This window comes from Neopelma chrysocephalum, unplaced genomic scaffold, assembly GCF_003984885.1.
Source record: "Neopelma chrysocephalum unplaced genomic scaffold, ASM398488v2 Primary Assembly neopelma1_96588, whole genome shotgun sequence".
Taxonomy (NCBI): Eukaryota; Metazoa; Chordata; class Aves; order Passeriformes; family Pipridae; genus Neopelma; species Neopelma chrysocephalum.
The window spans coordinates 455,029-482,272 of record NW_020925233.1 but is presented as its reverse complement, the minus strand read 5'-3'; the positions used below and the strand labels follow the sequence as shown (position 1 = coordinate 482,272).

Sequence of the window (27,244 nt, the reverse complement as noted above, 5' to 3'; positions counted from 1 at the left end):
ATGTGCAGAGGTCGGCGCTTGAATAAAGACCTCCACAACTTGTCTGGGTGCAGCTGGTAAGGTGATTTTATTATAAAAGTAACGGGGCAACTGAACAGCTTAAAGGAAGGAACAAAAGGGCACAAAAGGCACTGCACAAAATGGCTCCAGCCTTAAATAACATGGATAAGGAAGGCACTAGAACAGAAGGTGGGGTTTAGGTGGAGCATGCAAATTACAACCAATCATAGGAAACAGGGGCTGAACATAACCACATATGGTACTGCATCAAATATCAACCAATGAAGGAACAGAACATACATAAAATACAATACAACAACTTATATGCAAAATCTATGACTTCCTTACTAATTAAACATTTTTAGACCACCACAAACATGGTTTTATGTGTTGGGTGCTACTGCAGTGTTGGAGCTCTGGAGAGGAAAACTATTTAAGACAAATAAAAGCCATTATTTTTTTCTGTAAAGCTCAAGGAAGAGGTGAACAGTCAGGAGTCATACTTGCCACTGCAGTTTTCTAGGGATGAGGCCTAAAGCTGTGAGATATGTGGTGATTTCCTTCTGTTCTGTTCTGAATTCTGTTCTGTCGCAGCTCTGTGGCACTCTTGTGCGAGACCCACAGCTTCCGTAGCTCTTAATATCCCTCTTCTACATATAAGGTGGCTGGCCCCAATTTGTGATGACAGTGACATTTGACTACAGTCTCACCTCCAATTCTTCCAAAGTATAAATTGTCATTTGAAATACTCTATGGCAGAGGATTAGAATACAAGCCCATTTTGAAGACAAGTCAATGGGCTTGCTCCTCTCTCCTCCCCAAAGCAGGGATGTCTCTTTGGTAAGATTTGCATCTCTGCATCTGTCAGAGCACAGACGGGTGAAATTAAGCTTAATTGATGGTAAAGTTAAGCCTAATGAATTACCAGTTGGGTTGGTTTTTTGTTTCATTGGTTTGGTTTGGTTTGTTTTTTTGTTTTTTTCAGGGTTTTTTGTAAGATTTAGCACTAATGCAGTAAACGCATTTTCTATGGCAACTCCAAACTTGTTTTTCCGTTGCTTCAATAAACCACACTGTTCATGAATCTGCAATTGTGAAGGTTCTTATTGAACATTACCAGATTTAAAGTGCTGAATTGGCTGTATTTGAAATGAAGCCCAGCCACACCCAACCCTCTCTGATCTCTAAGGCTCAGCGGGAACACAAGGGGATTTATTTTCTGTCAAATTTCTATACTCTAAATGCAATAAGTTTCATTTTACCCAACTGTCATGGTTTGAGAGCCCCAAAATCCAATTCCCGAGTCCTAGCCCCCCCTCCCACATCTCGACCCAGTGTGAGATGGGTTTTCCAGACACCTCACGAGACTCAGAATGGGGGGAAAGGGTTATATTACAATAACTGTACAAAATAAATACTACAATACATTATATACAATCTTAACTATCTCTACCATGACAAAACAGTATTTACAATGGATCAAATCTCTTCTTCCTCCAAATAAAAGTCCAGGAGGGAAGGAGGAAGAGATCCTTTCTACTCTCAGAGCAGCAGCCCCTAGGGCAGCAGTTTCTCTTTCTCTCTTCCATGCAGCAGCTGTAGCTGGATCTCTGCCAGTACACACGAGAGAGTATCCAAGCCCCTCACGGCCCTTCGACGCAGGCGAGGGTCTTCACTTTCGTGGGCTGTGTTCACCAGGACAAAGGTCACATCACCACGTCATATCGCAAAGCACAGGGGTCTTCGTGACAGTCCTTATCTTCAGGGGATTCAAGCCCCTTGCAGAGCTTCTGGCTCTGATCTCAGGCTGCTAGCTTCTTTGTAGCTGCAGCGAGGGGGGGGGCAAGGTCACCCCCCCACACACATTCCATTGGCCGTCCTGGTCCAGCTTTCCAGGACACCTGAGCTTCTTAGCTCCTCTTTCAGCAGTGCTGCTGCACTTTAGGACTTCCATTCAGTAGGAGTCCACCCCCTCCATTTTAGGAGGGATCTCAAAGGAGTTTGGGGCTTTGGTTCAGTTCTTACCCAAACTCTCTCTCTCTGTAGAGCTTAGTTCTGCTCTGTCTCTCTCCGTTAGAGATCTCTGTGTCTTCTTTCCTTGGTTGCAATGCCGGCTCTGCTGTTGCTTCTTATCTGTTGGCTCTCTGCCACCTTCCCTCGGTCAGTGCTGTTCTTGCTGCCACTTCTGCTGCTCACGGTGGAGAAACATCCCCCAGCTCATAGCTACAGGTACTTAGCCCAGCCTTACACTGTTCCAAGTCCCTGTAGCCCCCCAACCAGGGACTGGGGGGGGCCAGAGCCCCCAAGGGGCTCCTGCCCCTTCTCCTCATGGCCTCAGAACATGGCCACCTCTCCTCCAACAACAACTACAACTACTTCCTTTTCCGGTCTGCTTGTGATATGTTTATATTTTGCAAGAGCGCTCATTGGTTTCACCCCAAGGGTCACCACCCCCTCCGGGGGTTACCATTTTTCTTAACTTCAGGGGGGAAAACTGTTTTCCCCCACCACAACTCTCCACCCCCTTGCTCTTGCGAAATTTAAACATATCACCACAATTTGAAAAACTCTAATCAACATGCAATCTTCAACAAATCGAGAATTGGATTTTGGGGCTCTCAAACCATGACACTAACACTAAATAGAAGTTGACAATGATAGGTAAAAAACAAGAAATACTGCCACTCTGCCTGGCTTGCAATACCTGATCTTTCACATGGTGAAGGTAATACATTTTCACCATGCTATTTACACACTTTACTTTGGCTGTAATTAATGTTCCTTATACTATAGTGTTCTTCTTAATGAACACTTATTTCTTGCAAAGTTGGATCAGCTTCTGAAGAAAGGGCTAAAAGAGCAACTGCAAGAGATTAGGAGAAATAAGTTTCATTTTAAACTGGCAAAGATGGAACTTGGTAACTTTTACTGCTGAACTTGGGTTAAAGGGAAGGCAATATCTCTTTATTTGGCTGAGCTCAGACAGTTGTACTTTAAGACTAATGAACAGGTTTAGCAGTAAAGAAAAGTAAACATATGTCTGGTTTATGCCTTCCTATAGGGTGTAAAAGTGAGCTAGGTCCTAACTGCTGAACAGTCATAAAATTAAAATGACTTAGAATAAGATTGATTTTGCAGCTGTTCTAAGAAGAGCAGGGGGTCCCTGCTCTTTTTTACACCACCTGTAAATGTGGGTGTGTGTCAGTCAGGCAACAATTGATCTTTGAGGATCTGACAGCTCCTAGCTTGCTCGATAGATGCATAAAGTGCTCTCAATCTAACAAAAAAGAAGTCAGACTTCTCTTTTTTACAATAAATAAAAGATTAAAGACACTCCTAGGATATGTCAGTGTGGAAATATCAAGGCAATATTAGGTATGGACGTACAACAACATTGTGTTTGGTTTGGTGTCTACTTGCCATTGTCAAACTGCAAAAAGGATGCTCAAGCTTCATACATTTCAGGAAGAGCAACAAAAGTGATCTAAGGTGTTAAAAATAGTTTTTTAGTAAGACAGTAGAGAAATTTAGTCTGGTTATCCACAGGGAATTGACCAGGTGATCTTATCATTGCTACATGGAAAAGAACTTTCTGGTGGTAGACAGAACTATATTTTATCTGGTCATAGAAATTAGATTAATCTATTAAAAAATAAGGCACATTTTCAACAATGAGTATAATCATTAAAATAACCTCTCCAGGAATGCTGGATTTTCAGTCATTCAAAGTCTTTAAATATTGGATAATTTTTATTTTAAGTATGCAATTATTTATATGACATTAAAGATTTCACAAAGAAATTAGGGTTCATTTGTCAATTCTGTAAAGAAGGAGAGGCTACATAAGCAAATTTAGCCTCTTCTTTTCCAAATAACCTGTTATTTTCATCTGATTTATTTATACCAGTCTTCACCAAAAAATGTGGCAAAATATGTAATTCTAATGCATATTTTTTGTTCAACATAAATACTAGCATTGAAAAGGGAGGATGTCAAAGTAGGATAAGCTAAGGTGAATTAACATAGCAAAGAAAAAACAATTTAGTGACTGGACAGTGGAAATGGCTTTCCAAATAACCTCTTAAAAATCACTTTTCCCTATATTAATATCCTGTGTCACTGTGGGCTCACTTAGTCTTCCTCTCTCAGAGTTTTTTATCTTAATTGAGCTTAAATGATTTGTAAACTGATAGCTAATTCTTTATTTTATTTTCTAATAATGTCATTTGTTGTTAATTATGTAATCCTAGACCAAAAGCTAAACACAAAACAGTTACTAGTCACAACGGTACCCAGCTTGTCAGTAATGGTAATACATCAATAAAACACAGGTTTAGTAATTTACAAATTAAGTTCTCTCCAAAGCTCAAAGCAGTAGGCATAAGTCAAAGAAATCTGTATTGCAAAACAGATAACTATCTATTATACTTTAACAGAAGTGCTAAGTTTAACTCTATGAACTAAATAGCATTTCAAAATGCATAAGAATATGAAGGAATAGATAAAATCCCTCAAGAGCATTTGACGCCAGAGCAGCTAGTGATTCAAAGTTGTAATCAGATTATTCACCTATAGGAAATCACAAATAACTCATATCTACTTATCACTCTAATATTACAAAGCGTCCTCAAACACTTTTATCTTTAATAAAATAGTAATCTTCAAAGAACCAAGGTACAGTTTATAAAAATAGGCCTATATAATTCCTATAATAGTTTCTTAAGATTTTTGATTTACATAATTCTTAAAAGGAAATTCAGCAGCAATACTTGATCTGAGATATTTAAAAGGTGATAAGCATACTTCATATGATTCCAATCCTTTGGAAAGCTGTAACTAAAGTGATTAGAGATAGTTTCAAGTATGTGAAGAATTAAGACAGAGGCAGTCTGTCAAGCACTGTTTTATAGTATGATTAGAAAGTCCATGATGCAATTTCAGTTAGTATTTGGTGATTTTTTTTTTTAATCTTGCTATGACTAATATTTACTGCTGTCCATGAAAGTCCTAATCAAGATACACTTTGCTACTTTCTCTGCCTTAATGGAAGCATCTTGTGGTATTGTGTTTGTTCGCTCTTCTGTACACACTACACAGCTTTTTTCACACAATTACAGAAAAACATAACATTTAAGGATACTTAGATTTATTTTTCTACAGAAAGGCATATCTTACCTCCTATGAGAAAGAGAAAGGCTATTCTCTATCTTGACTCTCTGTTTCTGTGGCTTGTTTACTTATTCTACATAGAACAGAGCAGCTTCAACAGCCGTTTTGAAACTAAGGAGCTTCTAGAGCCTGTGTTCTCCCACTGCCCCATCTTCCTCTCCTCCATAACTGTATAATATTCTGTAGATGGTGGTACAAAATTGCTTTCAGTGCTTTCAATGGAGGACAGAGCTGAACCTCAGGCTGCGATGTAATGCAGTGATTGTTTTAGTAGTGGTGCTTTCTTTATTATTATTATTTCACAGATGAATAAATACACCTTTAAATTCCAAAACGAGGTGAGGAACAGAGGGGCCTAGTGAAATTTCCATCCTTGGACAAGTTCAAAATTCAGATGCAAAATTCAGATGCAAAAGGCCCTCATCTAATACCTGTTAAAAATAGGCCCTGCTTGGGAGACGAGAAAGAAACAGTCTCCAGAGATCCATTCCAACCTGAATAATCTTGTAGTTCTGCAACTGTCTCCAGTTCTACAAAGAATGCCTTGCATTGCATTACTTACAATCTGTTTCCTCACAGTTACATATTGATTAGAGAGCCTTAATCTTAATCATAAATGAGATTTAATAATGGTAATAAGAATGTAGTAGTGGCATGAAACTTTTCATGAACATTGCCACCATGGAATCTAGGAATCTCATTCAGATCATAAAATAACTGCTGCAAGTCTAAGAGCTAGGAGCTAAACAACTGTGCACTAACACAGATTATTTTTTGTGGATCTATTTGTTTACTAGCAAAATTGAAAAGACTTTTTCAGCTGTACAGCTTTTTGGATGAAGCTCCCTTTCCTGTAAATGGAGCTTAGTTTTCAAAGGTACGACATAATTTTTGTTTGTTACTGAAATTAATTTTATTACTTCACTATGGTTGTATTATCCTTAAATGCTTTTCTTTCTATTTCATATGATTTCAAAAACAAAACAGAAAAAAAAATTTTGTGCATTCCTACCAAAAATTTGAAAAATTTGAAAAAACCCCAAACACTATATTTTTTATTCACTATCATGCTTGTACAGATTTGTGATATGCAGTTGTTTTGGTTGAAGGAAGGCAACCACTTACAATGTCATTAAAACTGTCAAGGATCCATCATTCTTCCAGAAACACAACACATTTGTGAAATGTGATTACCTCATATGAATCTGTTATTTCACAAACCTGAGAGTAACATAATTATTGCCTAGTGTGTGAATCTGTTTCAGTTTACATTACCCTAAAAAAAGGAAAGTATTAAAGCCTACTATTCTTTACTCAGGTGTGTTGGGGTTTTTTTTTGTTAAAACTGGATACATTTCAAAGATTTATGTGAATTTTAACTGTAATATATTCAAGAGTCTCTTCCCACTTGTGGCAGTTTGAGCCACGTTAGAAATCTAAAAATCCAATTTTCAGGCTTCTCCCCCCCCTCCCACAATTTATGCCAACACCAAAGAGAAACTTTCAGGTCAGAGGCTTCTATAGGGGAAGGGGAAATATATATACATTTATTTACACAAATAAATACTATACAAACTAAAGACAGCTATATATATTACATTTCTATCAACCAGTCCTTTCAAGCCCCTCCTTTAAGTTTAGTCCAGGAAAGAGCCTTTTCAAGGTTGGAAAGTAACCAGTCCCTCTGTGGGAGTGTTCTGGGCCTGAACACTCCCCCCTCACCAAGTTCCAGTTGTTTGTTGCAGTCTCTCCTCCTCATGAAGTCCAGGAAGATAGCTCTGAGTCCTTGGTCTCTTGCTGCTATGTGATCTCTCTCTCTCATACCTTGGTTCGTAGGCTGCTGCAGTGTGGTTCTGCTTATCAAGTGTCCATGTCCTGGCATGTGTATTTCTCCTTGGGTTTTCGGTTGTCCTGCGTGGCAGAGACATCCTCCGGGCCCGTTCTCCCTCTCTCTGGGCGGGGTCTGTCTCCAATTTCGCTTGGGACTCTTTCTCCCGAGCGCCGGGCCTACCTCCACGGCCCGTCCACTTGGCTCAGCTTCAATGCTGAGCCTCTCCTCCACTTTCCAGCGGAGGGAAAGGAAAAGCCCCCCTCCACAGTTTAGCTGTAGAAAAGGAGGGGGAAGAGGCTTGGCTGCAAAAGCCTGGCTCTCTTCTCTTACCTCAAGTCAGGTTCAGGTGGCTGTGAGTCTCTTCCCTCACTGCACACACTCAAAATGCTGCCTCTAACTCTTGCTCTGGGCTAGGCAGAGCTGGGGGAGGAGGGGGGAAGGGCTCCCCTCTCCCCACCGGAGGGGAGAGAGGGAGCCCAGCCACCCCCTGGCCTTCCACACCTACACGCAGCAGACACCAACAGCAGAACTCTTGCCAACAGCTTCCGGTGGGCTGTGTATATATGATTTTGAGCAGAAGCGAACAACATGAATGGTGATTGGCTCTTCAGGGAACACTGCCCTGGCACCCAATCACCTCTGAGTCCCCCTCTTCTCGAGGGGGGGCCAATCTCAAACCATGACACCACTTCTGTGAAAACTGACACTTTCTTGTTTAAAGAAAAGTGATTTTTCCTACGTGTTTCAAAGAACTGATAAATCTGCACTGTAGTCTTACAGTATGCTGCCAAATACCCTAGTGTATTAATTTGGTGGTTGCTTTCAAAATCTGCCTCAAACTGAACACCTGTGTGGAACCCTCCATAATGCCAAACTCCTAGTTTATGTGAACTAGTACCTTAAAAACACCAGCCCTCACTGCTTTATGCCAGTGGAAGATCTCATCCATCAAGCAGAGTAAACAGAAGGAAGTCTATTCCAGGATGACAATTTACCCCACTTTTCATCAAATACAGTATTTATAGCTGTGAATAATTAGTTTGAAACCCTGCTGTGATACTTTGCACAGATTACAAAGTGTAGTTTCTGGCACAGAGGTGGGACCAAAAAATGTGGACGTACATAACATTGGGTCAGGAATCATGAAAACTGACTTTCATTTTCTTTACAGATGTTGGTGAAGCTTTGAATAGTTTGAGTAAACTCCTCCTTGTTTAAACAGTTTGCAAGGAACCACTAGTCTGAACCGAGGCGATGTACAGCCACTTTTCACTGTCAAAGCAACTCCACAGAGGTATATCTGAAATTGCTTTACATGTTCTCAAATCACATTGTAGCTGTCAACACTATATATGTTCTCAGTCCTACATAATCTTTGTATTATTATATAGCCATATAATCATTGCTGCTTTGCCACCTTCTATTATGTCTTAAAAATCTGCAATCAAGTGTTTTAGAATATTAGGCTTCCTAGAATTTACATGTACTGAACTGCTTTGACGTGACAATTTTAGAGAAGAAAAGAACCTTAGCAAGTAGAATAAAAAGCTGACTCTCCCAGTAAAACTTCTTAGAGAAAGCAAGGGCTTGTAGTTTTCTGAATCTGTGACAGTACACTGCTTTCTGTTAAAACTGCCTTTTTAGAAAATATTTTATTTTCCTCTGAGAACGAAGTTTTTGGATTTAAAATTTAATTTTTCTTTATATATTTTGACCATAATGTAACAATTTTCCCCATTTTTCTTGGTGGTCATGTAGCCCACTCTCAGTATAATTTCTGTGTGTTCTTTTTAGTCATGTAGAGATAACTGGGCAAGATGAAGGAATGTAAAACACAACATGATTTTGCTCCTAGGCCATTTCATTATTAATCTCATTATTCAGAAGATAAATCACTTCAGGCTGGATGCTGGTGTGGATACAGTTTGATTCTAAGCATATTATATATAAACCTTTCCATTTTTCCCCCACTAGACTGCTAAATCTTTAGGCTTCTTACAGTAGCATCAATATTGTAGAAGACTGCCCCAAATATTGCCTTAAATAAAAATTGTACCCCTGTAGTCCATCATATCTATTGCTTTTGTTAAATCATTGATGAGATTGGTGCACCTATAGGAACAAATCTTTTGCAAATTGTTCTCATGTTAGTCTAAACTGAAAAAAAGAAACTTTTCCCACTTTTCTCACTCTTTTTCTTTCTTCTAGGGTTGAGTGTCTTTAGACTTTCTGCTACCAACTCCCAATCCAAATTTATTTGGCATGTACCTCCATCCACATTAGGATGCAGCTATCACCAAAATAAGTTACTTTTACAAGGTCACAGAGGGAACATACAACAGTGTTTGGATGGTACTGGTGTAGATTCAAACCAAGAGCACATCAAGATTCACATATCCTGTGCTGCACTCATTCATGGATCTTAAATAACTGGTGTGAAAATCCGAAAAAGAGCCTGAAGAAAAGAAGTCCAAGTGAGGAATCTAGCAGCGGTTTTGGTTACCTAAGGCACTTCCGAGAGGTACACAGTGAGAGTAGGGGGCTACCAACACAGGTTGCAGCAGGGGAAGCTCACTGTCAACAGGGGCTGCTGAGTATCCATCCTTGGACATGTTCAAAACACAACTGAGCCAGTTCCTGAGTAACCTAATGCAACCTCACAGCTGGCCCTGTTGTGAGGCTGGGCAGGCTAATTTTCACTGCTTCTTTCCAGTATGGATATCTCATCATTAAGTTCCATAACACTGAGGTACATCAAGTTATCAAAAATTTATATTTTTAAAAAAATACACTACTGGAACATTAAAGCAATTTCTTATATGTTACCCCAAGAAAATTCTCAATACAAGACCCTTTTAACATTTTGTAAGAAAAAAATAGCTCCAGTATACTGGTAAATTATCTGCTAACATTAGATTCCTCTTAATTCTGATATTTAACACAGTGACCTCAATCAAGTAGAAAAAATGTTTCTGTTTTAAAAAAGATGCAGGTTTTCACAGAAATAATTCCGATAAAGACAAACTCAAAAACGTAAACCGTAACACAACATAATCATAATATAAATTATAATGTAAACCATACATCCAGAAATAATTTCTGATTGATCACATTAAATACTTTTTTTTTTTGTTATCTCATTTTTTCAGTATTTCTGTTCTGTAACTAGCAGAAATATCTGTAATCCTGCTATGTAAAAAAAAAAGCTTACTTTTGGACTTTAGTTTCATTTTTAAGAAGGCTACAAGAACAGTCTGAATTTTCAAAACATTAAGAATGCACAAAAAGGCTAACAAGAGTCTCATCACAACTGGTGATGTCACCTTAAGGTTTTTGATTTTTCTAATTTTTATAAGTTTTAGAAGTAGTTATATAGCAAATGTAGATTTTTAGAAACAGCTGCATTTATTCCCTCACCCTTTCGCAGAGTAGCTACACAGATTCCCTAACCCTTTTACCCCATTTCATGTTCCCCATATCAATCTTCCCCTTAAATTCCATTTAAGCATGTTTAGTCTCTCTCCTAGGTAGGCCTTCTACTGTTTAGGCACATTTGTTCCCTAGCCTGAACCGCAAGATATGACCAAGAATTGGGTGACTGTGTGCACTCCGTACTCTGAAGAAGACCAAGATGATGAAGAAAAGGGTCCCAGGACGACCCCAGACCCAATTCCCAGGAGGTGGGCCAGGGCTGGACTAGGGTAAAGGCCGGGGGTTGGATAAAATCAGGGTTTGGACAGACAGTATTATAAAATTGTAACACTGGATTGGGGAGCTGCACACGTCTTGTAACCCCATTGCCTTAGAGGCATCATTAAACCTTCCCTCACCTTACCTCCAAAAATTAAGTTGCCTTGGAGGATTTTTTTTTCTCCTTCAGTTTTCTTTTAGGCATCATGACTTCCCAGAAAATATTTTTCTTTTCATCAGTCTTTTTCTGATAAAAAAGAATTCCAAAATTTTAAATAGTAGCCAGCCAGCTCCACTCCGAACCCTATAAAAACAGAGCTACTGCTGCTTAGACAATAAAGGCAGGCTGATAAAAGCCTGCTGCAGCAGAAATTCCAGTTCAGCCTTTTATAGGTAGACCACAAGAAAGTCACCTCTCTCCCCTCCACTTTCCCTCTCCTTCTTTCCCCTTCAATGCAGTCACTCACAACCTAGAAGAGTGAACCAACATGAAAGTAAGCTCCAATTTCTGCAGACTTTTTAATTTTCTCTCTGCTGAGGGTCTTTAAGACCTAAGGACAACATGAAATGAAATCCTAAGGACAATGTTATTGTTGTTTATTTAGAATGCAACTAATTTTGCATATTTTTCTTCATAGTTTCAGGCATAGGAATGTCATTTCCAATTATGATTTGTGATGGGATGAAATAGAATAGATAAAGACATAAAAGATAATAAATAGTAAGTAGATAAGAGTTAATAATTCACATTTCACCAATTTCCCTCTTTATGGTGGATAGCCTTCTTATCAGGTCCATGTTCACTTCTAAGCCTGGCACTATCTGACTTTTACTACTGCAAATTATTGTTAGGAATACTGAATTTGAATTCTGGTACTAAGATGCCAGCCAAATGACTTAAACTTAGAGTGCTGCTTTCACCTCAGTTAAAGCTACTTGCACAATCATTTTGTCCTCATTTTGCCTCAGTATTCTGTTTGTCATACTAATGAATGTTTGCAGAGCTATACTTGCCAGCAGCCCTAGGCAGGATCAGCTCTGCCTTGTGCCATAAAGGCAGAACAGGAGAGCATGCCTGCTCATGGAAAGCTTCCTAAAAAGCAGCTCGCAGAGTAATGGGCTGATTCTTCCAGAACCAGCAGCTTTTCTCTATGACAATTATTTGCACGCATAAATGTTGCAGATACCAAGTAGCAACAACAGAGTATCAAGATTGAGCAATTCATAGAAACAGAGATATATCAAAAATACCAGCAGAATGGTTTTGCTGCTACACTAGCGCTCAAACTAGAGACTCTGAGATTTGCATCAGAAAGAGGAAGACAGAATATCTTCTAAAATGTGATATATTTAGCTTTATACATCTAAAACAGGTGAGCAGCCCCAGGAATTTTGCATGTATGTTATATTCCTGACTAGATCAAGGAAAAGCACAGCAACAGAGAGAAGTAGATTTGCATGTGTCATGGTCTGCATCATGCCTGCTGCACTCTTCGTTGGTAATAGAGCTCCTCCAGTGCTACTAGGATAGTAGAAACTCCTCGGGACCTCTTTATTGCACAGGTTGATCAAATATTTCATTATAACTGCTGACATTTGTTGCTGATTTGCAAATAATTTCAGAAATGCTTTGGGATATATGAAGTGAAATGAGCTGTATAAATGAAGTCAAGTTTCATATATCTTTTTGCTCCTCCTTTTGTTGTCAGCAGATTATATTCCTGATCTTTGAATATAAACACAGGAGGGATGAAAAGTTACTTTTAAATGTTAAAACCACCTCTTTTTCTTTTATTTTTTTTAAGCCAAATATAAATTCATTACATACTTTAAGACTTAGAAGTAATTTAAGATGTATAGCAGTCTTTAGAAGAAACGGTAGCTTGAGATTGGTCCTATCTTACTCTCTGCTGTGAAGTTATCTGAATATTTCAGTAGGTAGGAGAAGCAGAAAAGACAGGCTATTTCACTGCAGTACAGTTTTCTCCCTCTTCTGTTAGATTGTGAAGATAAATTTATCATGCAGCTACATGAGGTTTTCATAGAATCATAGAATCAGCTGAGTTGGAAGGGACCTCCGAGATCATCAAGTCCAATCCTTGATCCAACACCACCACAGTTACTAGACCATGGCACTAAGTGCCACATTCAGTCTCATCTTAAAAACCTCCAGGGAGGGAGAATCCACCACCTCCCTGGGCAGCCCATTCCAACCTAATATCCAACCTAAACCTCCCCTGGCACAGCTTAAGACTGTGCCCTCTTGTCTTACTTATAGTTGCCTGGGAGAAGAGACCAACCCCCATCTGGCTACAACCTCCTTTCAGGGAGTTGTAGAGAGTGATGAGGTCTCCCCTGAGCCTCCTCTTCTCCAGGCTAAACAACCCCAGCTCCCTCAGCCTCTCCTCACAGGACTTGTGCTTAAGCCCCTTCACCAGCCTTGTTACTCTTGTCTGAATCTGCTGCAGCACCTCAATATCCTTCTTGAACTGAGGGGCCCAGAACTGGACACAGTACTCCAGGTGTGGCCTCAACCAGTGCTGAGGACAGGGGAAGAATCACTTTCCTGGTCCTGCTGCCCACACTGTTCCTGATCCAGGCCAGGATGCCATTGGCCTTCTTGGCCAGCTGGGCACACTGCTGGCTCATGTTCAGCTTCCTGTCAATCCAAACTCCCAGGTCCTTTTCTGCCTGGCTGCTCTCCAGCCACTCTGTGCCCAGTCTGTAGCGCTGCATGGGGTTGTTGTGGCCAAAGTGCAGGACCCGGCACTTGGCCTTGTTGAACCTCATCCTGTTGAAATCAGACCATCCCACCAGCTTATCCAGGTCCCTCTGAAGAGCCCTCCTGCCTTCCAGCAGATCAACATGGGCCCCAACTTGGTGTCATCTGCAAATTTGCTAATGGCGGACTCAGTCCCCTCATCTAAATCATCAATAAAGATATTAAACAGAACTGGACCCAACACTGATCCCTGGGGGACACCACTAGTGACCGGCCACCAACTGGATGCAGCACCATTCACCACCACTTTTTTTTGGTTTTATCATGCAAACCATGAGGTTTTATCATGCAAACCAAGAGGTTTTATCTGAACTCCTGCTATCCTGAGTCGTAGTAACTTAAAAGGACCTGTCAGTGGCCACTAATGGAAAAAATATTTGGCAGAAGAGACTTCAGTCAGAGAAATTGAAGAAATAATAGAATTACCTTAGTGAACATCACATTAAATAGTAGAGGGCTCATCACCTAAGCATGGAAATCACCACCTTTATACAAGTGTTGATATACTTTGGGTTTCATTTAAGTCTGGTGAACAAAACAATGGACAGAATATGGTTTTGGTTATACATTAATGTCTATGTGTATGTTGATATGCATGTGGGGAGGCTGCAAAAAAAAATCAAAAAGCAGAAACCAACATACAACTATTAATGTCCTTGTAACATGATCCTAAGAAAACAAAAAAAAAGCAAGAAAATATAACTTGCTTTACAGTCAGGAGTTTAAGGATAAACTGGTATTTTGGGGACACCTCGTACTATGCTCAGACAATTGTCTTCATCTGAGCGAGGTTTACTGTGCTCAGAGAATCCAAAATATATAGCTTTCCATTTCATCATTAAACCCTGCTAAAGAAAGGTTCCTTTGTGTCCCTTATGATGAAAACACACACTCTGAACCAAACTACACTAGAGAGACGCTTTGTGACAGGATTGTGCAATTCAAAAGCTGAATCTCAATGTAAAATTCTTATTTACAGCCATGTTAGTTGCTAGGAAAAAGCTCCTTGTCCTCTTTTGAGACACAGAAGAACTCAATGATAGATATTTGCGAATGCAGAAATGCAGACCTGAGCTATCACCCAGGAGTTACTCTTATCTTGAAAACAATTTTCTGTCATGTTTTATACATAGTCCAGGTAAGTTTACTCATCATTAGGTACCATCACCTATCCTCCCACTCCCCAGTATCCCAAGAAGGGGAAATGTTAACAGGGTAGGTACAATATAAAATGTTCAGCTCAAATATGCCTCCTGAATTTCTCAAAATATGTTTCAAAAGCAGGGGAAGATCCAAGAGACATCAAAACCTACTAATTGCAATAGAAACCTTTCAAACAAGGATATGTGCATTTTCTGCTATGTCTATCACTACCGCAGCATGTAATTCCTGATTAGTTACAGCTTTTTGTCAGAAAATCAATTCCAGAAGTATTCATTGTCTGTGTTCCTCACCATTTTATTTTTGGGAGAGATGAGGTATCACAGGTAACATATTTTAAAGAGATTTAGGTTTCTAGTTCTTCCTAACATGGATGGCCATGGAGGACCCAAATATCTTTTAAAATCTGAACACTTGTACTGGATTTTTTTCCTGACAAATCATCTCCGAGCTTTCTGATGAAATGAAAGAACAAAAAAATAAAATAGCTGAAGAAAGCAGAGATTTCTCTGGATATATTAACTTAGGTGAAAACTCATTTTTCAGTTGGAAACCAGTTTGAAATTATCCTGTTTCTCTGTGTTCTTCTACACAATAATTTTTCCTAAAAGCCATATTAGATGGGCAGGAGAAAAAGTATACATTTACTTTCAGGACAATTACTAAGCCTGAAAAATGGAGTACTGCAGTCCCCTTAACAGGTCACCCACAAAACAGACCAAAAGGTCTTTTCAATCTTTCTGCTTTCTCACAGAGTTTGTAGCATGATGACATTGTCTTTCCTATTAAGACAGCCCTCATTTTTATATGGCTGTCAACAGGCTACCAAGTCAGCTGAGAAAAGTTTGCTGAATTTCAGAGTGACTGCAAAAAAGTTCCCCTCTTTCATTATTCCAAAATAAATGTTAAGTCTCAATTTCATCGATATAGTTATGCTCTCTTTGTTTGTTTCTGCTGGTAAGATGACAGCAACATTTGGTTGACAGCATTGTCCTGGAACATATTTTATCCACTGAATGAATTGAGAAGCTTAAGAAATTTACTTTTTTGTGTGTGATTGGTTGGTTGGTTGGTTGGTTTTTGCCAACAGAAGAACAGACTTTTGAGGAAGTTAATTCTGTAATTGGAACAAAGTAGACTCCTAAAAATTCCTTCCACTTATACAAAACAACTTGTCTGCAAAAAAACATTTCACCCTTAGAATTCATAATTTCTCCAACTTCCTAACCCCTGGCATTTCTTCTCTGTTGGTTTAAGTTTCACCTTGTATACCCTTCTAAGTCACTGAAAAGATATACTTGGACTGTTATATAAATGCAGGAGTATAGTGAATAAGACTTCCTGGATACATTAAATTTGGCAATTGAAATTTATTTGGTCATTCATGCTTTGTTATAGGAGACCAAGCACTTCTCTAGATCGTATAAGGACACAGTTTCTCTGACATTTTCAAAATTTTGATACTAAAATATGCTATCCAACCATACAGTAATTTCACACTTATAGAACCACAGAATGGTTGGGATTGGAAGGGACTGCTGAAGATCATCTAGTCCAATGCCCTGGTTAAAGCAGATTCACCCAGAGCAGGTTGCATAAGATTGTACCCAGGAGGGTTTTGAATATCACTAAGCAAGGAGACTCCAGAACCTCTCTGGGCAGCCTGTTCCAGTGCTCTGTCACACTCACAGTGATTGACTGCACTGTTTGTTTCTCTGTATGCATATGCAATTGCATATGATGAAAGAAAACTAAACATCAATTTTTTCAGGTAAATTACCCTTTTTTGTGGGTAATATTATAATCACGGAAAGGAATTGGAATAGGTTTATCTATATCCCTGTTTTTTTAATTGTTACTGCTTCTCAGAAATGGCAAGCTAAAAAGATTTTTCAAGCCATCATCTGTATTATTAATTTCTTACCATTCATTCTTGAATTATGTTCTTCATTTTGACCTCTAGAAAATCAAGCCTTCTGTCTCCAATATGAGACACCTGACAGAACTAACAGAAATCTAGGGGTTAATTTTTATTCACTGAAAACTCTTTCTCAGTTTCAATTTTTTCATTTATATAGTGTTGTATTTCAGCTTCTGCTGACATATACTTATTTTAAAACAGAAATGTAGAACTGTTATAGGTTAGAAATTCAGGAGAATTTTTCTTCCCCCTGCCCCCCCACTGTAGGAAAGACAGAGTTTGAATGGAAAGGGGGAAGGGAGTTAATTAGCCTTACAAAAGAACTAGCTAGCCAGGCTGCATTCCTCGCATCCTAGAAGTCATCACAAACTGGCCGGAAGGTGAGAGTTTTGGTCTAGCAGATGAAGAAGAAGCAAAGCAGGTGGTACGGGCTGAGGAAGCCCCAGCATACAATAAACTACCAAAAGAAGAAAAACGCTATGTCCTCTTCACTGACGGTTCCTGTTGCATTGTAGGAATAAAATGTAAATGGAAAGCAGCTGTATGGAGCCCCACCTGACAAGTTGCAGAAGCTACTGAAGGGAAAGGTGAATTGAGCCAATTCGCAGAGCTCAAAGCTGTCCAGTTGGCATTGGACATTGCTGAATGGGAGAAGTGGCCAAAGCTTTACATCTACACTGACTCGTGGATGGTAGCCAATGCTCTGTGGGGATGGTTGGACAGATGGAAGAAGGCCAATTGGAAACGCAGGGGGAAACCCATCTGGGCCGCTGATACATGGCAAGACATTGCTACCTGGGCAGAGAAGTTGATTGTGAGAGTCCGCCACATGGATGCCCATGTGCACAAAGGCGGAGCCAATGAGGAACATCTCAACAATGAACAAGCAGACCGAGCTGCACAAGTCAAGGTGTCAGAGGTGGATCTGGACTGGCAGCACAAAGGAGAGTTGTTCCTAGCACGGTGGGCCCATGATGCCTCAGGCCATCCAGGCAGAGATGCCACCCATAGATGGGCACGAGACCAAAGGGTGGACTTAACCAAGGACATTATTTCCCAGATTATCCATGACTGTGAGACCTGCGCTGCTATTAAACAGGCTAAGAGACTGAAGCCCCTATGGTATGGTGGATGTTGGAGTAAGTATAGATATGGGGAGGCCTGGCAGGTTGATTACATCACACTGCCACGAACCCTCCAAGGTAAGCGCTATGTGCTCACCATGGTGGAAACCACCACTGGATGGCTGGAGACGCATCCAGTGCCCCACGCCGCTGCCCGAAATACCATCCTGGGCCTTGAAAAGCAAGTCCTGTGGTGACATGGCACCCCAGAGCACATCGAGTCAGATAATGGGACTCATTTCAAGAACAGCTTAGTTACCACCTGGGCGAAGGAGCATGGCATCAAGGGGGTGTATCACATCCCATACCATGCAGCAGCTGCGGAGAAAGTTGAACGGCATAATGGACTGTTGAAAACTACCCTGAAGGCATTGGGTGGAGGGACATGCAAGTACTGGGATCAGCATCTAGCAAAGGCTACATGATTAGTCAACACCAGAGGCTCCATCAACCGAGCCGGCCCTGCCCAATCAGAGTCCCTCCACACCGTGGATGGAGACAAGGTCCCAGTGATTCACATGAGGGGTATGTTAGGGAAAAGGGTTTGGATTAGCCCTGCCTCGAGCAAAAGCAAACCCATTCGTGGGATTGTTTTGCCCAAGAACCCGGTTGCACCTGGTGGGTGATGCAGGAAGATGGAGAAACCTGGTGTATACCTCGAGGGGACCTTTTTTTCGAGTGAACTGGCTGTAACTCTGTATCTGCATCTGTATGTAACTCTGTATCTGTATCTGTATTCGTATCTACCTATTAGTGGATGTGTAGATAGAATAATGCATGTACGTATGAAGTTCAAAGACTTAATCTGATAAAGTGTGATAGCATGGGAAAGAAAAATTAGGGGTGGATAATGTTATAAGTTAGAAATTCAGGAGAATTTTTCTTTCCCCTGCCCCCCCATTGTAGGAAAGATGGAGTTTGAATGGAAAGGGGGAAGGGAGTTAATTAGCCTTACAAAAGAACTAGCTAGCCAGGCTGCATTTCTCACTGATGGCCCATCAGAGACTGGGGGGAGAGGGGAGGAGTTTTAGGAGGGGGTGGCTGGCTCTGCTCGGAGGGGAGAGAGGCAGACGGCGGAGTTCACTCTCTGGGATGGAGACAGGGATCTGTCTGCGGGCATTTGGACAGAAGGCCTGGAAGTCTGTCTTTCTTGCTTTTTGTCCTGGTGAGGCCGGACCACCAGACTCGGTCGGCTCACACACTGCCTCATGACTCCATCTGGGACCTACTGGGTTTTCATCGTAGAGGTCTGTGCTTGCTGAGAGAGAAGGGAAGAGCCTTGGAACACCGTCATCTGGGAACAACAGTGAGTCCCGTAGGGGTGAACTGCTTTTCCTTCTGCCCTTCTCCCATTGGGGGAAGGGTCTCCGTTTTCCTTTCGGCTTCTCCCGCGATCCAAGACCACCCCCCAGACCCCCTCCTCGCGTGGTGACCGCCAGAGCCCAACAGCGCCCCCTGCAGGTCACCACAGGGAACTGCAGGCTCTGCACCTCCAGCGACCCAACAGCGCCCCCTGCCGACCGTGATTAGAACTGCGCTAAAAGACAGAGAAGTATTCAGACTTTTTCTTTTGTTTGAAGGGAACTTCTGGGTACAGGACCATTGTTCAGTTGTTTTTATGTTCTGTTACTGTTCTTGCCAATATACATATATCTTTTAATAAAGGGTTGTTATTTCTTCTGTTTTTCCACACTTCCTCGATTAAAGCACCCTTAATTTTAAACTTACAATTGCTGAGAGAGAGAAGTTTGGTCTATCTCATACCTCATCCTCTTTAGCAAACATTCCAGTCTTTTCAAACTGAGACAAGAACTTACAAAAAGTAAAAGGAAGTAACTTTGAAAATTACAGAGAGCTGATGTTTGTACAGCTTGACCGCACAAGCTAAAAGATAGAAATGGTTCTGAGTCTGACACTATCTGCAAGCATGCCCCAAGATCTTTCATTTGTATTAGAGTATCTTTTGTGTAATGGTATCATTTCTTTTACCTATAAAACAGCAAAAACCCAAATATCCCTTTACCTGATGCCAGTGTTTTGTCTGAATTCCCCTCATGCTGTACAGCTCACTGAATCATGAGGGATTAAGCTGGGCTTTCTTTCCTCACGTTGCCTTCCAACAAGGTTTGTCTTTGACTTTTAATGGTTCCATGAGTTTCATGCTTAGTCAATCATCTAAAAAAATCACTGTGAACACAATTAATTCAAATAAGTTTTCCACTGCAGTTCCATCACAATTAAGGGAAAAAAAAAAGAAGTGTCACTGGGTACACTGTAATTGCTGCCAAAAAAACCCCCCAATTTTGCTTCCTTTGTTTAAATAGACCTCCCAACTCTACATTGCTTATATGACAGCTAGTAAGAAAAATGCATTATCCTAATCTTTATTAATATGTAATATTAATTTTCCTGGAATATATATTTAGGACCATTTACAAGAAAAATCCAGGCATATTGTAGGGTCTTTGGACATTGAGTACAAGCAACCCTAGACAGTTTCCTAGACAGGAATATTTGTTAATCTGAGAAAGTGGCTTAAGAGCAAGTGCCAAAGATCTGATATGACACAGTAGGTTAAGTTATACTTCACAGGATCCTTAGAAAAAGGCACCACAGTGTGGATGACATCCACTGAGTGTTTCCACCCAAATAAAAATATCACTCAATATACTATACCAAATTAAAAATATATAACAGATCACTATACTAAAACCATACCAAAACAAAAAGATCACCCTGCAACTATTTAGTATAACAAACAAAGATACACTCTACAGTGCTGTCTCTAAAAGTTATTACATTAAGAGTAACTGGATCAAGGAACCTCCATTTCAGAAATCCATTACAAAACATCAAGCAAGAAGCTCAGTAAACACAGAAACATTTTCAGGATTCATATAAGAATGGCTCTGTTGCTGTAGCAGTAAAATACTTGTATTACCATCAAATCCACAAAAAAGTGGAGTTCCAGATCAATATTTTTACAGCACCAAAGAGATAAACAAACTTAATCTGTGTCAAGGTTCTTCACAAAACGAATTCTCTCTCAAATGAATAGAAAACTGAAATTAAATACTAATTAAAACACCAAGATATGTTTCACAGAGGTAATTTCTTTTATGAGTCCTATTCCTATTCTGACACTTCTAACCAGGAGTGGCGACTTCTCAGTCATTCCTAATGTTGAAAGGTCTGAAAACTCGGGCAGGTATTCCCACTGAATTCAACCATATGGTCTGAGTTTTATTTTAACAATAGTAATTAAATAATCCAACATAACAGAGCAATGTTGATGCCATCTATAGCAAGGATGTGGGAACACAAAGCAAAGTTTCCATAAATGTACAAAATGTACAATATAAATATAAAGAGCAAAACCAGTGGGATTAATCTCATTTGACTCCTATCATCCAAAATTCATACTAGGTGTTAATTCCAGCAGTTTTGCATATCCGTTTGACAAGGAAATGAAGTGCTGCTGAAAATGCTTGTCTTCATTGACTACAACAGTACCTTAATGCAATGAACCTAGATCAGACATTTGACTTTTAGCCAATTACAGATGGGTGAGATGAATTTTATCCTGAGGTTCTAGAGCAAATTCATCACATGGGTTTCCTGAATTAACCTAAAATATATTCAAAACATGAAGCTTACATACAGGATTTTTTCATATGTATTTGAGATAAACTGTTGTTTCTCACTGGAACTACACATAAAACTTCTAGAAAACCCTTAAGTACATGATTTTTGAGTGGTCTTAGGAATCTGGAGCAGTTCCAGCTGACTGGAAGCTAGTGAACCTTCAAAAATGGCAAAAGGAGGACTCTGGAACCTACAGGCCCGTCAATCTCACTTCAGTGCCTGGTAAAGTTATGGAGAAGGTTATTCTGGAAAGTACTGAAAAACACCTGAAAGGCAACACAGTCATTGGTCACAGCCAGCATGACTTCATGAGAGGAAAGTCCTGTGTATCAAATTTGATTTCCTTTTATGACAAGGTAACCCAGCTAGCTGATCAGGGGAAGCCAGCTGATGTAATCTTTTTGGATTTCAGTAAAGCTTTCGATACTGTCTCTGACTGAATCCTTCTGGGCAAAATGTCCAGCACTCAGCTGGATAAACACATCATGTGGTAGGTGAGCAACTGGTTCATGGGTTGAGCACAGAGGGTAATAGTCAATGGGGTAACATTAGACTGGTGACCTGTCACTAGTGGGGTTCCACAGGGCTCCATCTTAGGCCCTGTGCTCTTCAACATCTTCATCCTGGACACAGGACTGGAGGCTACACTAAGCAAGTTTGCAGATTATACAAAACTGGGAGGAGATGTTGACTCCCGCGAAGGCAAGGAGGCCCTGCAGAGAGACCAAGACAAATTAGAATACTGAGCAATCACCAACCAGATGAAGTTCAACAAGGAAAAGTGCTGGATTCTGCACCTGGAATGGGGCAACCCTGGATGTATGTACAGACTGGGGAATGAGGTGCTGGAAAGCAGTGCTGTGGAAAGGGACCTGGGGTACTCATTGATGGCAAGTTGAATATGAGTCAACAGTGCCCTGGCAACCAGGAGGGCCAACCGTGTCCTGGGGGGGCATCAAGCATAGCATCGCCAGCCAGTCGAGGGAGGGGAATGTCCTACTCTGCTCTGCACTGGAGTGGCCTCAGCTGGAATATTGTGTGCAGTTTGGGGTGCCACAATATAAGGAAGACTTTAAGCTATTTGAGAGTGTCCAAAGGAGGGCAATAAAGATGGTGAAGGGCTTTGAGGGGAAGCCGTATGAGGAGGGGCTGAGGTCACTTGGCCTGTTCAGCTGGAGAAGAGGAGACACAAGGGAGACCTCATTGCAGTCACAACTTCCTCACGAGGTGAAGAGGAGGAGCAGGAACTGATCTCTTCTGTGTGGTCACGAGTGACAGGATCCGAGGGAATGGCATGGAGTTGTGTCAGAAGAAGTTTAGACTGGATATTAGAAAAAGGTTCTTCACCCAGAGGGTGGTTGGGCACTGGAACAGGCTTCCCTGGTAAGTAGTCACAGCACTGAGCCCAACAGAGTTCAAGAAGTGTTTGGATGATACTCCCAGGCACGTGGTGTGACTCTAAAGAGATGGTCCTGTGCAGGGCTAAGGGTTGGACTAGATTAGCCTTGTGGCTGCCTTCCAAATCAGGATATACTGTGATAAAAAGTCTCTTCCAAATAGACCACATATTTTGCAGTTGAACTTGAATTTCTTTTATAAATCACAAATCTCTGGCAAATCACATAGACTTTAAGTTATATAATAGTTAAATTAAAACTGAGGTTCTTTTCCTTTCAGAGACAGGACTCAAAACTTGATATGAAGTCTTGTCAAATGGAAAAAGATTTTTATTTTCACAGCCACCACCAAAAATTTGCAAAAGAATAACGTCCTCAGGATTGCTGTACTTAAGGGATTTGTCTTTCCTTTTTCAGAAGTTTGAAAGTCACCAAGAATGACAGGACTCAGTTCAGCATACCTTGTTCCTAAAGACCCATCCACACATTTTCCCCCTGGGAACACTAGCCTGAGCTTTTCGCCAATATCACAGAATATTCTGAGTTGGAAGGGATCCACAAGCATAATGGAGTCCAGCTCTTAAGCGAATCATCTATAGAGGGATCAAACCCACAACCTTGGCATTATTAACACCAGGCTCTAACCAACTGAGCTAATCTCAGGGAGCCATGCACCTTGAAGAGAGCCTGGGGAGAGGAAAGAGGTCATAAGCAAAACTTTTGAAATCGAATTATAAATAAATGAAATAGATTCAACAAATGTAATTTTTGTAATCTGAAGTGTTTCATTTTAATAATTGCAAAAAATTAGTTTCTACAAGAGCTTCAGTATTTTGCATTTTCACTCTGAAGCTGAATATATAACAAAGCACCAACACATTAAATTTTGATAAACACATTTTAAAAATGCTTCAAAAATGACCCTTTCTCCATAGAAACATACAGTCCCTTCTGAACATAAAACTGACTATATAAAACGTGATGTCTGTAAGAAATGTTCTCTATACAGAATACGCACATGACAATTATTCCATAACATGAAGAACTTTCCCATCAAACATCTATTTTGAGAAATGTAAATACCCTATAAATTCTCTAGCTTATTGTTGCAATTTACATTCCACACTGTACACCAGAGCACTACTTGATGCGCCCACACAAATACATAAAGACTGATTTAATAAAGCTGGCTGTTCCAGGGCTGGTGTGCCTTCCCAAGCTATTGAGGAGGTATTTCAGCTGCATAATGGAATAGATATGACCTCTCTCAGTCGCAAAAGGCACAGCTCACTTCTTGCAAGGGAATTATTCTTGTGAGTGTCAGGGCAAATTTCAGCCAAAGCTGCAGAGTCATTGCCCTCATAACAGAGAGAGGAGGCATCTAAACAAATTGTAACATTCATAGTATCTAGACATTTTCAAAATTTCCAGGTAGAATAAAATAATGCCATATTTTTTGATAAATACTAAATTACTGAGTGTGGCTAATTAATCTTTATATATAGCTTTACGTTTCATTGATAGACAGATTATAAATTTGTATTATTTTATTATGATTATTCTCTTACTGGAAAATGTTCACTGAATCAATGTATACATCTTAGCCTTTCTTCCAAATTCATAAAAGGATCAACAATTCTCTTCTGTAATTTTTAAGCATCTAAAATTTACTACCAAGACTATCCTTACTCCACTGTGTTTTAGTTTAAACCACGGTCTTCTCAGCCTTAATTTCCTAGGAAGAATAATTGTCTTACCAGTCACGATGAACATAAATATAGTGAGCTAATGGCAAGAACCAGGATTGTAAGATGTCTACAATCTGATGTAGTACAGTTTAGTAATAGTAGAATTATATTTTAGTAAACTAGTAGCTTAACAGTAGTCAACAGAGTAAAAGCAAAGGACAAAAATGTTAGTATAGCTGTCTATGCCTTTATGTTTACTCTAACTGTGTTTGTTAAATAAAGGAGCCATTTTTGAACTGCGTGTGAATGCTAATTTACTGTCAAGGTCCAGCAACATTAAGCTAGAAGGATCCCTAGAATATGTTATTTGTTCATTACTATAAAAAAGGTAAGACCAACCATACCACCATATCCCAGCATTTACTTCTCTACCACAGCTCTGAAGACTTACACAGATAAAACCTCGTTACTCTATCCAGAGAGTCTACACAGAGGTTGACTGTCTTTTTAGTTTTGAACTTTTCCCTAACACCTGGTCTGAATCTTTGTAGGGTGCACATGTCTGCTGGCCTTTATATGATAAAGAAATGCAGTCCGCTTCTTGTGAGATGGTAACCAAAGAGACTTTATTTCAAACCCGCACTCCCTTTTATCTCCCAGAACCATGTGACCTCCTTAACCAATAGGGTTGTCTATATCGGCGCATGATCCCCTGGGCATCCTTGCCCTGGTATGTCCCCTAGTATCTTAGACACACCCCCTACAAATCTTCATTGTTTCAATGAAATGCTACTATTTCTCTTACAAAGTTGAGACTCCTTTCACATACATCTCCTCCAATGTTTCTTCTTCAGTCTAAAAAATCTTGAACCTACAAGTTTTTTTGTGGGAAATATTTTCTGCATGCCTAGGAGTTGGGTCCTACTGTAGAGTTTCAAGTGATCCAAGTCTCCCTCAAGGTGAAGTAACTGACTCTATAATAATCTGTTACTCATTTTGCTTAGAAAAAAGGTTATATCACCACTTATCTCAAACTATTCTTCATTCTGTTTTCCAGGATGATATTTGCCTTGTAAGATGGCAGTAAGGTGTTACATTCAATTTATGGTCCAGACACCTCAGAACCCATAGGCAGCCATAGTGCCAACACTACATCCTTCAGCTGCCTACCTGTGTATCCCTGCCAAGATAGGGCTTAACATTTGCCCATGTCAAATGCAAATTTATCTTTTCCAGACTGTTTCTCCACATCATATGATTTCGAAACCTCACACCAGTAGAATATTTCTGGCTCTTTGCACCTTCTAGTAGTGTCTGGCCAATAACAAAACCACTGAATGGTAGCAGGGTAAGAACACCCCTTGCAAAATCCTACCACATTCCCCTTCCATTTTCATAATGGCACAAAGTTGTTTAAAATTACCCTCCAGGTAGATTTCCAGCCAGACCGAAAGCCATGATACAATATTTTCATCCGACCATGCTGCCTGGTGTGTCAAGACTACTCTACAGTTTATAAAACTGTGTTTATGGAAGTTATGCCATCAAATCTATCTCGTTATATATTTTTGACCACACTGAAGCTCTTAGCCCTGCTTAGTGAATAAATAACTTGAAAACAAATTACGGGCAAACACAAAAGGAGGCAGATGGTACACTTTACTTTTTCTCATAGTTGTTAACCACCCACCAGGGCAAAGCTCTTGGGTCAGAATGATCTGTAACAGACAGTTAAAACAGCTTCAAATGTGACCATTTTGTGTATCTTATCTCCGTACATCTGCACTACATCCCCTGCAGTGACAGGACAGAACCTTGTGTAGGGACAGTTGACGATTATTTGATGTGAGGTGAACCATGGGCATTGACAATAGATGTTCATGAGATGAGAGTAACTTTTAAAATATATATAACCTTAGAAAATGGAGTGGGATTTGGAGAGTCAGTGAAGGAAAGGTTTCCAAAGAACAGAAAAGAAAAGCATGATATTACATGAAGTGATCCATTTAAAAGGGTGAGATTGACTCTGTTTTAAAACAAACATTTTAACAGCATTATTATTGAGATGGCAGCAAGAGAGTTTAAGTATTTTATAAGAATCCTTTTCAGAAAAGGAGCTGGTTCAAAAGAACAATTACAGACATAATTCCAGTTGCTTTTATCAATACTAACATTATAGCGTAGGAGAAACAGTATGTGTGTAGAGGCCATTGGTACCCCAGAAGTTTTTTCTTGTATAGTGCAATGCTAGCAAAGGTAATGCTATAGGTATTCACATTTACAAGTTCTGAACTGTCACACTGTAAAAAATGTTAATTGTTTTAAACAGAAAACCTTTGCTAGAATCAATGTAAAAGCATAAATGCTGCAAAACACAAACTGTCATGCATGTATTCACTAACATTTACTCTACATGCAGCTTTTTGTTTAAATCTCGAAATGTTAAAGTTTAGTGCATTTCTAGCTAGTATTTTAATTCTACACTGTGGCAAAACAAACAAAATATAGCAAAATCCATTCATGTCATTACTTTTAAATGTCATACAGGGAGCTATATTTATTTTTATTTTAGAGAAGTCTATCTAAAAGATACATTTCTTGCATTTCTTGTCTTCCTGATTTTAGTGAATATCTTAGACACATCAGAAATCTTTCAGCCCTACTCACTCAGATAGTGTCAATAAACATAACATGAAGACAGGATCAAAATAGGCCCTGTGAAATATGGTCCCCAAAGAAACATTACTCTGGAGGATGGAAAAGAGAACAGGCATGTGTTTGCAATTCCCCCTGTGAAAAGGGGGAGAGATAAGTATGCTCATGGAAAGCATTTAAG

General features: G+C 39.9%; 1 long non-coding RNA gene across 1 annotated transcript; it reads right to left on the bottom strand.

Moving 5' to 3' along the window:
- Window positions 1–23,777, bottom strand: LOC113981491. Its single transcript, XR_003538434.1, has 3 exons — window positions 23,767–23,777; window positions 23,331–23,337; window positions 1–333 (listed from the first exon to the last, which is right to left on the bottom strand). It is a non-coding gene; the product is annotated as an uncharacterized LOC113981491 (long non-coding RNA).
- Between the last annotated feature and the right edge of the window lie 3,467 nt (window positions 23,778–27,244).